Source organism: Somniosus microcephalus, chromosome 21, assembly GCF_052327205.1.
Source record: "Somniosus microcephalus isolate GS21.2 chromosome 21, FLI_Smic_1.0, whole genome shotgun sequence".
Taxonomy (NCBI): Eukaryota; Metazoa; Chordata; class Chondrichthyes; order Squaliformes; family Somniosidae; genus Somniosus; species Somniosus microcephalus.
Window position 1 is genome coordinate 78,282,356 of NC_141007.1, and position 14,389 is coordinate 78,296,744.

A 14,389-nucleotide genomic window follows, 5' to 3' on the forward strand; every position below is an offset into this window, starting at 1 on the left:
GACACTGGGGAGAACTCCCCTGCTCTTCTTCGAAATAGTGCCATGGGATCTTTGACGTCCACCTGAGAGAACAGACGGGGCCTCAGTTTAACATCTCATCCGAAATACGGCACCTCAGACAGTGCGGCATTCCCTCAGTAATGCACTGGGAGAGTCAGCCTGGATTTTGTGCTCAAGTCTCTGGAAGGATGTCAAGCCATGGAGAGAGTGCAGGAGGGATTCATGAAACCTGTGTTACAGAGAGTAACAGGACAGGACAGCAGGATATTAGAGAAGAAACATTGTCGTCCAGTTTTAATAGTTGCTGAGACGGTTTGTGCGCATTTCTGGAGCAGCAGACTGTAAATAACAGGTTAATAATCCATTCACACTGCCAAGCTTCGCAGACAAGGGTGCTGATCACAGCAGGGAGCCTTACAATAGGAGACTGTTGTGTATGAGCTTAGAGATCCTGGTCCCGTGGTACCTGCCCACAGTTCACATGCCTTCTCGTCACGTGCAGCTCAGATGCTTAGTCTGAGCTGAGGCCTGGGGCCGGTCAAGGGGGAGCATTCTGAAACTCTGCTAATTCGCTGCAATAATGTCAACAAATACCAAATGAACAGAACACGATAGATAAAGAGGAATGGGGCAGTGTGGGGTAGGATGGGAGGGGCAGTGTTCTGGGCGAGTTGCTCCATGTAGAGGGTTAATCTCACAAACACTCCCATTTTAGGTACAGCACGGGTTAGATACAGAGTAAAGCTCCCTCTACACTGTCCCATCAAACATTCCCAGGACAGGTACAGCACGGGTTAGATACAGAGTAAAGCTCCCTCTACACTGTCCCATCAAACACTCCCAGGGCAGGTACAGCACGGGTTAGATACAGAGTAAAGTTCCCTCTACACTGTCCCATCAAACACTCCCAGGGCAGGTACAGCACGGGTTAGATACAGAGTAAAGCTCCCTCTGCACTGTCCCACCAAACACTCCCAGGGCAGGTACAGCATGGGTTAGATACAGAGTAAAGCTCCCTTTACACTGTCCCACCAAACACTCCCAGGGCAGGTACAGCATGGGTTAGATACAGAGTAAAGCTCCCTTTACACTGTCCCATCAAACACTCCCAGGGCAGGTACAGCACGGGGTTAGATACAGAGTAAATCTCACTCTACACTGTCCCATCAAACACTCCCAGGGCAGGTACAGCACGGGTTAGATACAGAGTAAAGCTCCCTCTACACTGTCCCATCAAACACTCCCAGGGCAGGTACAGCATGGGTTAGATACAGAGTAAAGCTCCCTCTACACTGTCCTATCAAACACTCCCAGGGCAGGTACAGCACGGGTTAGATACAGAGTAAAGCTCCCTCTACACTGTCCCATCAAACACTCCCAGGGCAGGTACAGCACGGGTTAGATACAGAGTAAAGCTCCCTCTACACTGCCCCATCAAACACTCCCAGGGCAGGTACAGCACGGGTTAGATACAGAGTAAAGCTCCCTCTACACTGTCCCATCAAACACTCCCAGGGCAGGTACAGCATGGGTTAGAGACAGAGTGAAGCTCCCTCTACATTGTCCCCTCAAACACTCCCAGGGCAGGTACAGCACGGGGTTAGATGTAGATTAAGAGCTTATTTCAGTGGCGCTGTGCCTTGGGATGAGCTCCTCACTACCGCAAGTTTTTCTCCCAGTCTGATAGTTGTGTTGTGCTGTTAGCTGTGCGAATGTGGTGTAATGGGTAAGAGTTCTGGAAATTACCAGATTAGTGAGGAATTCTGCATTCCGGAAATAATAATGAGATTTAAACTCAGGGCCGTGACTGAGCTGCTCCAGACCGCGCCATCCCGCCCACGAGCACTTACCCGAGCTCAGTGCTGCACTTGCAGATTTACCCCGCGTGCCATCTCCTGTCTCTCACCCTCTCTTTTCAGTATTAAAACAGTGAGGAGAGCAAGGGTTACATTGGAGATGGTCGCATTCCAGCCCTCGCTCCTGCTTCCCATCACAGCTCACTGTCCAATCGGAGCGGGGAGAACAGAAACAAAATACAACAACTAACAGAATAGTTGGGGGAACCAGTGGATGTGGAGTATTTGGATTTTCAGAAGGTATTTGATAAGGTGCCACACAAGAGGTTATTAAACAAAATTAGGGCTCATGGGATTGGGGGTAATATACTAGCAGGGATTGAGGATTGGTTAACAGACAGAAAACAGAGAGTAGGAATAAACGGGTCATTTTCAGGTTGGCAGGCTGTAACTAGTGGGGTACCGCAAGGATCAGTGCTTGGACCTCAGCTATTCACAATTTATATCAATGATTTGGATGAGGGGACCAAATGTAATATATCCAAGTTTGCTGATGATACAAAGCTGGGTGGGAATGTAAGTTGTGAGGAGGATGCAATGAGGCTTCAAGGGGATATAGACAGGCTAAGTGAGTGGGCAAGAACATGGCAAATGGAATATAATGTGGAGAAATGTGAAATTATCCACTTTGGTAGGAAAAATAGAAAAGCAGAGTATTTTTTAAATGGTGAGAGATTGGGAAATGTTGGTGTTCAGAGGGACCTGGGTGTCCTTGTACACAAATCACTGAAAGTTAACATGCAGGTACAGCAAGCAATTAGGAAAGCAAATGGTATGTTGGCCTTTATTACAAGAGGATTTGAGTATAAGAGTAAAGACGTCTTACTGCAATTATATAGGGCCCTGGTGAGACCACACCTGGAGTATTGTGTACAGTTTTGGTCTCCTTACCTAAGGAAGGATATACTTGCCATAGAGGGAGTGCAACGAAGGTTCACCAGACTGGTTCCTGGGATGGGGGGATTGTCCTATGAGGAGAGATTGAGTAGACTAGGCCTATATTCTCTAGAGTTTAGAAGAATGAGAGGTGATCGCATTGAAACATATAAAATTCTTACAGGACTTGACAGGGTAGATGCAGGGAGGATGTTTCCCCTGGCTGGGGAGTCATAACAGCACAGGAGGCCATTCGGCCCATCGAGTCGGTGCCGGCTCTCTGTCGAGCAATCCAGTCAGTCCCATTCCCCCGCTCTATCCCCGTAGCCCTGCAAGTTTATTTCCCTCAAGTGCCTATCCAGTCTCCCCTTGGAAACATTGAGTGTCTCCGCTTCCACCACTTCCGTCGGCAGCGAGTTCCAGGTCCTCACCACTCGCTGTGTAAAAAAAGGTTTTCCTCACATTAGATGCAGGAAGGATGTTCCTGATCGTGGGGGAGTCCAGAACCAGGGGTCACAGACTAAATATAAGGGGTAAGCCATTTAGGACAGAGATGAGGAGGAATTTCTTCACCCAGAGAGTGGTGAACCTGTGGAATTCTCTACCACAGAAGGCAGTTGAGACCAATTCATTAAATATATTCAAGAAGGAGTTAGATATATTTCTTAAGGCTAAAGGGATCAAGGGATATGGGGAGAAAGCAGGGACAGGGTACTGAATTTGGATGATCAGCCATGATCTCATTAAGTGGCAGAGCAGGCTCGAGGGGCCGAATGGCCTACTCCTGCTCCTATCTTCTATGTTTCCATGTTTCTATCCCCCCTGTATCTCTTGCCCAAAACCTTATATCTGTGTCCCCTAGTCCTTGTACCATTAACTGTTGGGAACAGCCTTTCCCCGTCTAGCCTATCCAAACCCGTCATAATCTTGTACAGCTCTATCAAATCACCCCTCAACCTCCTTTGCTCTAATGAAAACAAATCCAGCTTCTCCAACCTGTCCTTGTAGCTAAGATCCCCCATCCCCGGAACCATTCTGGTAAATCTCCCCTGCACCCTCTCGAGGGCCTTCACATCCTTCCTAAAGTGTGGTGACCAGAACTGGACACAATACTCCAGTTGTTTCCTAACCAGCGCTTTATAAAGGTTCAGCATAACTTCTCTACTTTTGTACTCAATACCTCTATTTACAAAGCCCAAGATCCCATATGCTTTGCTAACCACTCTCTCAATATGTCCTGCCACCTTCAGGGACCTATGCACATTAACTCCCAGGTCCCTCTGTCCCTGCACACTCTGTAAAACTGTGCCATTCAGTGTATATTGCCTCTCCCTGTTCCTTCTGCCAAAATGCATCACCTCACACTTCTCTGTATTAAATTCCATCTGCCACTTGTCTGCCCATTCTGCTAGCCTTTCTATGTCCTGTTGCATTCGATTGGTATCATCATCACTGTTTGCCACACCCCCCAAGTTTGGTGTCATTGGCAAATTTAGAAATTCTACTCTGTATTCCAATATCCAGGTCATTTATATACAGTACTGTATATCAAAAAAAGCAGTGTCCCCAGCACTGACCCTTGGGAAACACCACTACCATCCTCCAGTCTGAAAAACAGCCATTTACCACAACTCCCTGTTTTCTGTCCTTAAGCCAATTCCTTATCCAAGCTGCCACTGACCCACCTATTCCACGAGCCTCAATTTTGTTAACCAGCCTTCTATGTGGTACTTTGTCAAACGCCTTCCGAAAATCCCCATGTAGACAACATCCATTGCATTCCCTTCATCAATCCTCCCTGGGAGACCAGCATCGGACCTAGGAGTGAGCAGCGAGGTCAGGAGGAGGAGCTATAACCCGGCATAAAAACCAGCGGCAGCGACCAGAGGCCCGAGACCAGCATCGGACCTAGGAGTGAGCAGCGAGGTCAGGAGGAGGAGCTATAACCCGGCATAAAAACCAGCGGCAGCGACCAGAGGCATACCAAATCAACAGCAGAGGAGAGAGGTAAAAAAATAATCCAAAAGTGACGTCACCAGGAAGCAGGTAAGTGATTGGTTGGTGAGTATTTCTTCTTTTTATTACAAGCTTAAATTCGGCGGTTTTTTTCTAGGGTCTGTGCTGTAAGGGAGACAGTTGGTTAACCATTAAACTGGTGTAATTTAGAGGGATTGATTTAATCTAAATCCAATTAATTAAATAAAAAATTTATAATTAATTACATAGAATGGAGCAGATGATGTGTTACTGTTGCGAGATGTGGGAGCCGGTAGACCCCATTGAGGCTAACGGTGATTACATCTGTGACAAGTGTCTGCTGCTACAGGATCTCCAGCTCCGTGTTGATGAGCTGGAGTCTGAGCTTCAGATACTGCGACACATCAGGGAGGGGGAGAAGTACCTGGACTCTGTGTTTCAGGAGGTGGTCACACCTATGAAGTTAATTAATTCAGATGTAGCCCATGGTCAGGGACAGGACGGTGTGACCACGAGTGAGGCAGGTACGGGGATCCAGAAGGTAGTGTTGGAGGAGCCGCAGCCCTTGCTCTTGTCCAACAGGTTCGAGCTTCTTACTCCCTGTGGAGACGGAAGCAGGGGCTGCAGGGAGGATGAGCAACCTGGCCACAGCACCGTGGAGAGGGGGGCCATTCAAGAGGGGGGAGTAAATAGAAATGTTGTAGTGGTAGGGGATAGTATTATTAGGGGGATAGATAGAGTTCTCTGCAGCCAAGAGCGAGAGTCCCGTAGGCTGTGTTGCCTACCCGGTGCCAGGGTTAAGGACATCTCCTCTGGGCTGGACAGAAACTTGGAGTGGGAGGGGGAGGATCCAGTTGTCGTGGTCCATGTTGGTACCAACGACATAGATAGGACAAGGAAGGAGGTTCTGCTGAGGGAGTTTGAGCAGCTAGGGGCCAAATTAAAAAGCAGAACCACAAGGGTAATAATCTCTGGATTATTACCTGAGCCACGAGCGAATTTGGCTAGGACAAATAAAATAAGAGAGTTAAATGCGTGGCTCAAAGACTGGTGTGGGAGAAATGGGTTTTGCTTCCTGGGACACTGGCACCAGTACTGGGACAGGAGGGAGCTGTTCCGTTGGGACGGGCTTCACTTGGCCAGTGCTGGGACTAGAGTCCTGGCGGATCATATAACTAGGGCTGTAGAGAGGGCTTTAAACTAACTAGTGGGGGGGAGGTTCCTAGAGAGCAAATAATAAAAATGACAACAGAGAAGGTCAAAGACTTAGGTAGCAGTGGGGAAATTAAAAACCAGAGCATGTCAGGAAGGGGTAGAAGGTGTGGAGTAAAAGGTAAAGTAATAAAAAGGGCAATAGCAGGAACTAAGTGTCACAAAACATATTTGAAAGTTCTCTATCTGAATGCACGTAGCATTCGTAACAAAATAGACGAGTTAAAGGCACAAATAGCTACATATGGGTATGATCTTGTGGCCATTACAGAAACATGGCTGCAGGGTGACAATGCCTGGGAATTAAACATACCAGGTTATTTAACAATCAGGAAGGACAGGCAGGAAGGAAGGGGAGGTGGGGTGGCTATGTTAATAAAGGAAGGAATCACTGTAATACAGAGAAATGATATTGGGTCAAAGGATCAGGATAATGAAACAGTTTGGGTGGAGATAAGGAATAATAAGGGGAAAAAAACACTAGTGGGTGTAGTATATAGGCCTCCGAACAGTCGCAACTCGGTTGGACGGAGTATCAATCAGGAAATAGTTGAGGCTTGTAATAAGGGAACATCTATAATTATAGGGGATTTTAACTATCATATAAATTGGATGAATCAAATTGGGCAGGGCTGCCTTGAGGATGAGTTCATTGAGTGTATTAGGGATGGGTTTCTTGAGCAGTATGTAACTGAACCAACCAGGGGGCAAGCAACCTTAGATCTGGTCCTGTGTAACGAGACAGGATTAATTAAAAATGTCCTAGTAAAGGATCCCCTTGGAATGAGTGACCATAACATGGTTGAATTCCATATTCAGTTAGAGGGTGAGGAGGCTGTATCTCAAACAAGCGTGCTAAGCTTGAATAAAGGAGACTATGAAGGTATGAGAGCAGAATTGAGTAAAGTGGATTGGGAAAATAGGTTAAAGGATAAGACGATACATGATCAGTGGTGTACATTTAAGGAGTTATTTTACAAATTCCAAAAAAAGTATATTCCACTGAGAAAAAAAGGGTGTAAAAGAAAAGACAGCCATCCGTGGCTAAGTAAAGAAATTAAGGATAGTATTCGACTAAAAACAAGGGCATATAAGGTAGCCAAATCTAGTGGGAGGATAGAGGATTGGGAAAACTTTAAAAGACAGCAAAAAATAACAAAAAGATTGATTAAGAAAGGGAAGATAGATTATGAAAGTAAATTAGCAAAAAATATAAAGACAGATAGTAAGAGTTTTTATAGTTATATAAAAAGAAAAAGGGTGGCTAAAGTAAATGTTGGTCCCTTAGAGGATGAGACCGGGAAATTAATGGTGGGAAATATGGAGATGGCAAAAACACTGAATGAATATTTTGTATCAGTCTTTACAGTAGAGGACACCAAGAATATCCCAACACTTGACAAGCAGGGGGCTATAGGGGGGGAGGAGCTAAATACGATTAAAATCACTAAGGAAGTAGTACTTGGTAAAATAATGGGACTCAAGGCGGATAAATCACCTGGACCTGATGGCTTACATCCCAGGGTTTTGAGGGAAGTGGCGGTAGGGATTGTGGATGCATTGGTAATAATCTTCCAAAACTCCCTGGACTCAGCAAAGGTCCCGGCAGACTGGAAAACTGCTAATGTAACACCCTTATTTAAAAAGGGCAGTAGACAGAAGGCTGGAAACTATAGACCGGTTAGCCTAACATCTGTGGTAGGTAAAATTTTGGAGTCCATTATTAAGGAGACAGTAACAGGACATTTGGATAATCATAATTTAATAAGACAAAGTCAGCATGGTTTTATGAAGGGGAAGTCATGTTTGACAAATTTGCTGGAGTTCTTTGAGGAAGTAACATATAGGGTGGATAAAGGTGAACCAGTGGACGTAGTGTATTTAGACTTCCAAAAGGCATTTGACAAGGTGCCACACAAAGGATTACTGCTTAAGATAAAAAATCACGGGATTGGGGGTAATATTCTGGCATGGATAGAGGATTGGCTATCTAACAGAAGGCAGAGAGTTGGGATAAATGGTTCATATTCAGACTGGCAATCAGTAACCAGTGGTGTTCCGCAGGGGTCAGTGCTGGGTCCCCAACTCTTTACAATCTATATTAACGATTTGGAGGAGGGGACCGAGTGTAACACATCAAAGTTTGCAGATGATACTAAGATGGGAGGGAAAGTAGTGAGTGAGGAGGACATAAAAAACCTGCAAGGGGACATAGACAGGCTAAGTAAGTGGGCAGAGATTTGGCAGATGGAATACAATACTGGAAAGTGTGAGGTTATGCACTTTGGCAGGAAAAATCGTAGAGCAAGTTATTATCTTAATGGCAAGAAACTTGAAAGTACTGAAGTACAAAGGGATCTGGGGGTCCTGGTGCACGAAACTCAAAAGGTTAGCATGCAGGTGCAGCAAGTGATTAAGAAGGCCAATGGAATGTTGGGTTTCATTGCTAGGGGGATAGAATATAAAAATAGGGAGGTATTGCTTCAGTTGTACAAGGTATTGGTGAGACCGCACCTGGAATACTGCATACAGTTTTGGTGTCCATACTTAAGAAAGGACATACTTGCTCTCGAGTCAGTACAAAGAAGGTTCACTCGATTAATCCCGGGGATGAGGGGATGGACATATGAGGAGAGGTTGAGTAGATTGGGACTCTACTCATTGGAGTTCAGAAGAATGAGAGGCGATCTTATTGAAACATATAAGATTATGAAGGGGTTGGATCGGGTGGATGCAGGGAGGATGTTCCAGATGATGGGTGAAACTAGAACTAGGGGGCATAGTCTTAGAATAAGGGGCTGCTCTTTCAAAACTGAGATGAGGAGGAACTACTTCACTCAGAGGGTGGTAGGTCCATGGAATATGCTGCCCCAAAAAGCGGTCGAAGCTACATCATTACATAAATTTAAAACAGAAATAGACAGTTTCCTAGTAGAAAAGGGAATTAAGGGTTACGGGGAGCGGGCAGGAATTTGGACATGAGTCTAGGTTCGGATAGGTCATGGCCCTGTGGGTAGCGGAGCGGGCCCAGGGGCCGTGTAGCCTGATCCTGCTCCTGTTTTCGTGTGTCTAATGCTGTTAGATTCAGGAGATAGTCCTGTCATAGTGGATTGGCGGTTAGGATCAGATCAGCCATGATCTTATTGAATGGCGGAGCAGGCTCGAGGGGCCAATTGGCCTACTCCTGCTCCTATTTCTTATGTTCTTATGTTACTTCATCAAAAAATTCAATTAGATTAGTCAAATGCGATCTGCCTTTTACAAATCCATGTTGGTTCTCCTTAATTAGCTTAAACCTCTCCAAGTGCTCGTTAATTTTTTCCTTGATTATTGTTTCTAAAACTTTACCCACCACTGATGTTAAACTGACCGGCCTGTAGTTACTAGGATTATCCTTACACCCTTTCTTGAACACATTTGCCACTTTCCAATCCTCAGGCACCTCCCCCGCATCTAGGGAAGATTGGAAAATTATGGCAAGCCCTTCCGCTATCTCCTCCCCCAATTCCCTTAGCAACCTGGGATGCAAGCCATCTGGACCAGGCAACTTATCCACTCTAAGCATACCCAGCCTTTCTAGTACATCCTGTCTATCAATTTTCACCTTTTCCACTTCTACCGATATTCTGTCAGCATCCACCTCCTTAGTAAACACCGATACAAAGTACTCATTGAGTATTCTAGCCTTGCCCTGCGCCTCTAAGCATAGATCACCTCCTTTGTCTCTTATAGGCCCCACCCTGCCTCTTACTACCCGCTTACTGTTTCCATGCTGGTAGAAGATTTTTGGATTCCCTTTTATGTTAACCGCCATTCTACTCTCATATTCTCTCTTTGCCAATCTTATTTTCATCTTCACTTCCCCTCTCAACTTATTGTATTTCATCTGGTTCTCCCTTGAACAATTCACCTGACACCCTCTTTTTTTGTTTCATCATCTTCTCTATCTCCCTCATCATCCAAGGAGCCCTTGGTTTGGTTCCCTTACCCTTCCCTCTTGTTGGAATGTACCTCGCCTGTACTTGGAACATCTCCTCCTTAAAGATCACCCATTGTTCCGTTACAGTTTTTCCTGTCAGTCTTTGGTTCCATTTTACTCTGGCTAGATCCTTTCACATCCCATTGAAGTTAGCCCTATTCCAGTTTAGAAGTTCCACTCTAGATTGTTCCTTGCTCCTCTCCATTGCTAATCTAAATCTTATGATACGATGATCACTCGTACCAAAGTGTTCTGCCACAGACACTAGGTCGACCTGGCCCACCTCATTCCCCAGCACCAGATCCAGCAATGCCTCCCTCCTAGTTGGGCCAAGAACATACTGATCAAGGAAATTTTCCTGAACACATTTCAGAAATTCCTCCCCCTCCTTTCCCTTTACCCTAGCATTATCCCAATCAATATTTGGGTAATTAAAGTCCCCCAATATCACCACTCTATAGCTCTTGCATATCTCTGCGATTTCCCTGCAGATTTGCTCCTCTACCTCCCTCTCACTATTTGGAGGCCTATAGAATACCCCCAATAGCGTGATCATACCCTTTCAACTCTAACCAAATGCATTCTGTCCTTGTCCCTCAAGAACATCCTCCCTTTCCAACACTACGTCTTCCTTAATCAGCACTGCCACCCCACCTCCCTTTTTTCCTTCACTATCTTTTCTGAACACCTTGTACCCTTGAATATTAAGTGGCCAGACCTCACCGCTTTTAAGCCACGTTTCCGTTATTGCCACAACATCATATTGCCACATGGAGAAGGTAGAAGAAATAGAAGGGGTGACAATTGATAGACAGGATGTACTAGAAAGGCTGGGTATGCTTAGAGTGGACAAGTCGCCTAGTCCAGATGGCTTGCATCCCAGGTTGCTAAGGGAATTGGGGGAGGAGATAGTGGAAGGGCTTGCCATAATTTTCCAATCTTCCCTAGATGCGGGGGAGGTGCCTGAGGATTGGAAAGTGGCAAATGTGACACCATTGTTCAAGAAAGGGTGTAAGGACAATTATAGTAAATACAGGCCGGTCAGTTTAACATCAGAAGTGGGTAAAGTTTTAGAAACAATAATCAAGGAAAAAATTAACGGGCACTTGGAGAGGTTTAAGCTAATTAAGGAGAGCCAACACGGGATTGTAAAAGGCAGATCGCGTTTGAGTAATCTAATTGAATTTTTTGATGAAGTAACAGGGAGGATTGATGATGGGAATGCAATGGATGTTGTCTACATGGATTTTCGGAAGGCGTTTGACAAAGTACCACATAGAAGGCTGGTTAACAAAATTGAGGCTCATGGAATAGGTGGGTCAGTGGCAGCTTGGATAAGGAATTGGCTTAAGGACAGAAAACAGCGAGTTGTGGTAAATGGTTGTTTTTCAGGCTGGAGGTTGGTGTTCCCCAAGGGTCAGTGCTGGGGCCTATGCTTTTTTTGATATATATAAATGACCTGGATTTTGGAATACAGAGTAGAATTTCTAAATTTGCCGATGACACCAAACTTGGGGTGTTTGGCAAACAGTGACGATGATACGAATCGAATGCAACAGGACATAGAAAGGCTAGCAGAATGGGCAGACAAGTGGCAGATGCAATTTAATATAGAGAAGTGTGAGGTGATGCATTTTAGCAGAAGGAACAGGGAGAGGCAATATACACTTAATGGCACAGTTTTAAAGAGTGTGCAGGGACAGAGGGACCTGGCAGTTAATGTGCATAGGTCCCTGAAGGTGGCGGGACATATTGAGAGAGTGGTTAGCAAAGTATATGGGATCGTGGGCTTCATAAATAGAGGTATTGAGTACAAAAGTAGAGAAGTTATGCTGAACCTTTATAAAGCGCTAGTTAGGCCACAACTGGAATATTGCATCCAGTTCTGGTCACCACACTTTAGGAAGGATGTGAAGGCCCTTGAGAGGGTGTAGAGGAGATTTACCAGAATGGTTCCAGGGATGAGGGATCTTAGTTACAAGGACAGGTTGGAGAAGCTGGATTTGTTTTCATTAGAGCAAAGGAGGTTGAGGGGTGATTTGATCGAGGTGTACAAGATTATGACGGGTTTGGATAGGCTAGACGGGGAAAGGCTGTTCCCACTAGTTGATGGTACAAGGACTAGGGGACACAGATTTAAGGTTTTGGGCAAGAGATACAGGGGGGACGTGAGGAAACACTTTTTTACACAGTGAGTGGTGAGGACCTGGAACTCGCTGCAGACGGAAGTGGTGGAAGCGGAGACACTCAATGTTTTCAAGGGGAGACTGGATAGGCACTTGAGGGAAATAAACTAGCAGGGCTACGGGGATAGAGCGGGGGAATGGGACTGACTGGATTGCTCTACAGAGAGCCGGCACCGACTCGATGGGCCGAATGGCCCCCTTCTGTGCTGTTATGGCTCTATGGCTAATTGTGCTTGTAGATCACCAACCTTATTCACCGCACTTTGTGCGTTTACGTACATGCATTCTAAACCCATTTTTGAATTTTTCGTAGTCTTTCTTAGTCTGCTGCTAATATGGTACTCCTTCCGCCTCTAGTACTACTTTCTTCTCTAGTACTATCCAACACACTGAATGTCAGGGAGTCTAGAACTAGGGGTCACAGTCTCAGAATAAGGGGTCGGCCATTTAAGACTGAGATGAGGAGAAATTTCTTCACTCAGAGGGCGGTGAATCTTTGGAATTCTCTGCCCCAGAGGGCTGTGGAGACTCAGTCATTGAGTATATTCAAGACAGAGATCGATAGATTTTTGAATATTATGGATAGTGGATAGTATATATTGGATATTGCAGGAAAGTGAAGATGAGGTAGAAGATCAGCCATGATCTTACTGATTGGCGAAGCAGGCTCGAAGGGTCAAATGGCCGACTCCTTCTCCTACTTTTCATACAAGTGGTAGCAATGAAACATGTGACGCAATACCAGACGGGAGTGAATCGTTCCTTTTACCCGCTGTGTACTGTACATGTACAGGAGCTGACACTGAGACACACGAGCCATACAATACCAGACGGGAGTGAATCATTCCCTTTTACCCGCTGTGTACTGTACATGTACAGGAGCTGACACTGAGACACACACGAGCCATACAATACCAGACGGGAGTGAATCATTCCCTTTTACCCGCTGTGTACTGTACATGTACACGAGCCGTAGAGTACCAGACGGGAGTGAATCGTTCCCTTTTATCTGCTGTGTACTGTACATGTACAGGAGCTGACACTGAGACATACACGAGCCATACAATACCAGACGGGAGTGAATCATTCCCTTTTACCCGCTGTGTACTGTACATGTGCAGGAGCTGACACTGAGACACACACGAGCCATACAATACCAGACGGGAGTGAATCATTCCCTTTTACCCGCTGTGTACTGTACATGTACAGGAGCTGACACTGAGACACACACGAGCCATACAATACCAGACAGGAGTGAATCATTCCCTTTTACCCGCTGTGTACTGTACATGTGCAGGAGCTGACATCGAGACACACACGAGCCGTACAGTACCAGACGGGAGTGAATCGTTCCCTTTTATCTGCTGTGTACTGTACATGTACAGGAGCTGACACTGAGACATACACGAGCCACACAATACCAGACGGGAGTGAATCATTCCCTTTTACCCGCTGTGTACTGTACATGTGCAGGAGCTGACACTGAGACACACACGAGCCGTACAGTACCAGACGGGAGTGAATTGTTGCCTTGTGTGTGACCATGTCTCGCCCCTCCTGTACAGCAGCTCCCTCTGCTGGATGTTCCAGTATTACAGGGCCAAAAGAAATTGTGAAGAGGTTTTTGCGAGAGAAAATTGAGCCCATTACCCCGACATGGGCAGAGATTAACCAGCCCAACGTACATCCAACCCCTTAATTTGAGCATTAACTATGGACTGGAGCAGGAAAATGTGATGAAAAAGATTTCACATTAAACATCGAGCCTCAGATCTTTGTGGGTGTGAGCAGGTAAGTCAGAGGATGCTCAGCGGTAGCATTCTGTGAACACACTAACACAGACTCACACACAAGACACACGCAATCACAGGCACATGCTGACACAGACACAGCAAATTCTGAATAGTGAAGCATAAAATTCTTACAGGGCTTGACAGGGTAGATGCAGGGAGGATGTTTCCCCTGGCTGGGGAGTCTAGAACCAGGGGTCACAGTCTCAGAATAAGGGGTCGGCCATTTAGGACTGAGATGAGGAGAAATTCCTTCACTCAGAGGGTGGTGATTCTTTGGAATTCTCTGCCCCAGAGGGCTGTGGAGGCTCAGTCGTTGAGTATATTCAAGACAGAGATTGATAAATTTTTAGGAATTAAGGGAATCAAGGGATATGGGGATCGGGCGGGAAAGTGGAGATGAGGTAGAAGATCAGCCATGATCTTATTAAATGGCGGAGCAGGCTCGATGGGCTGAATGGCCGACTCCTGCTCCTAATTCTTATGTTCTTTTGACGCAGACACAGACGCAGA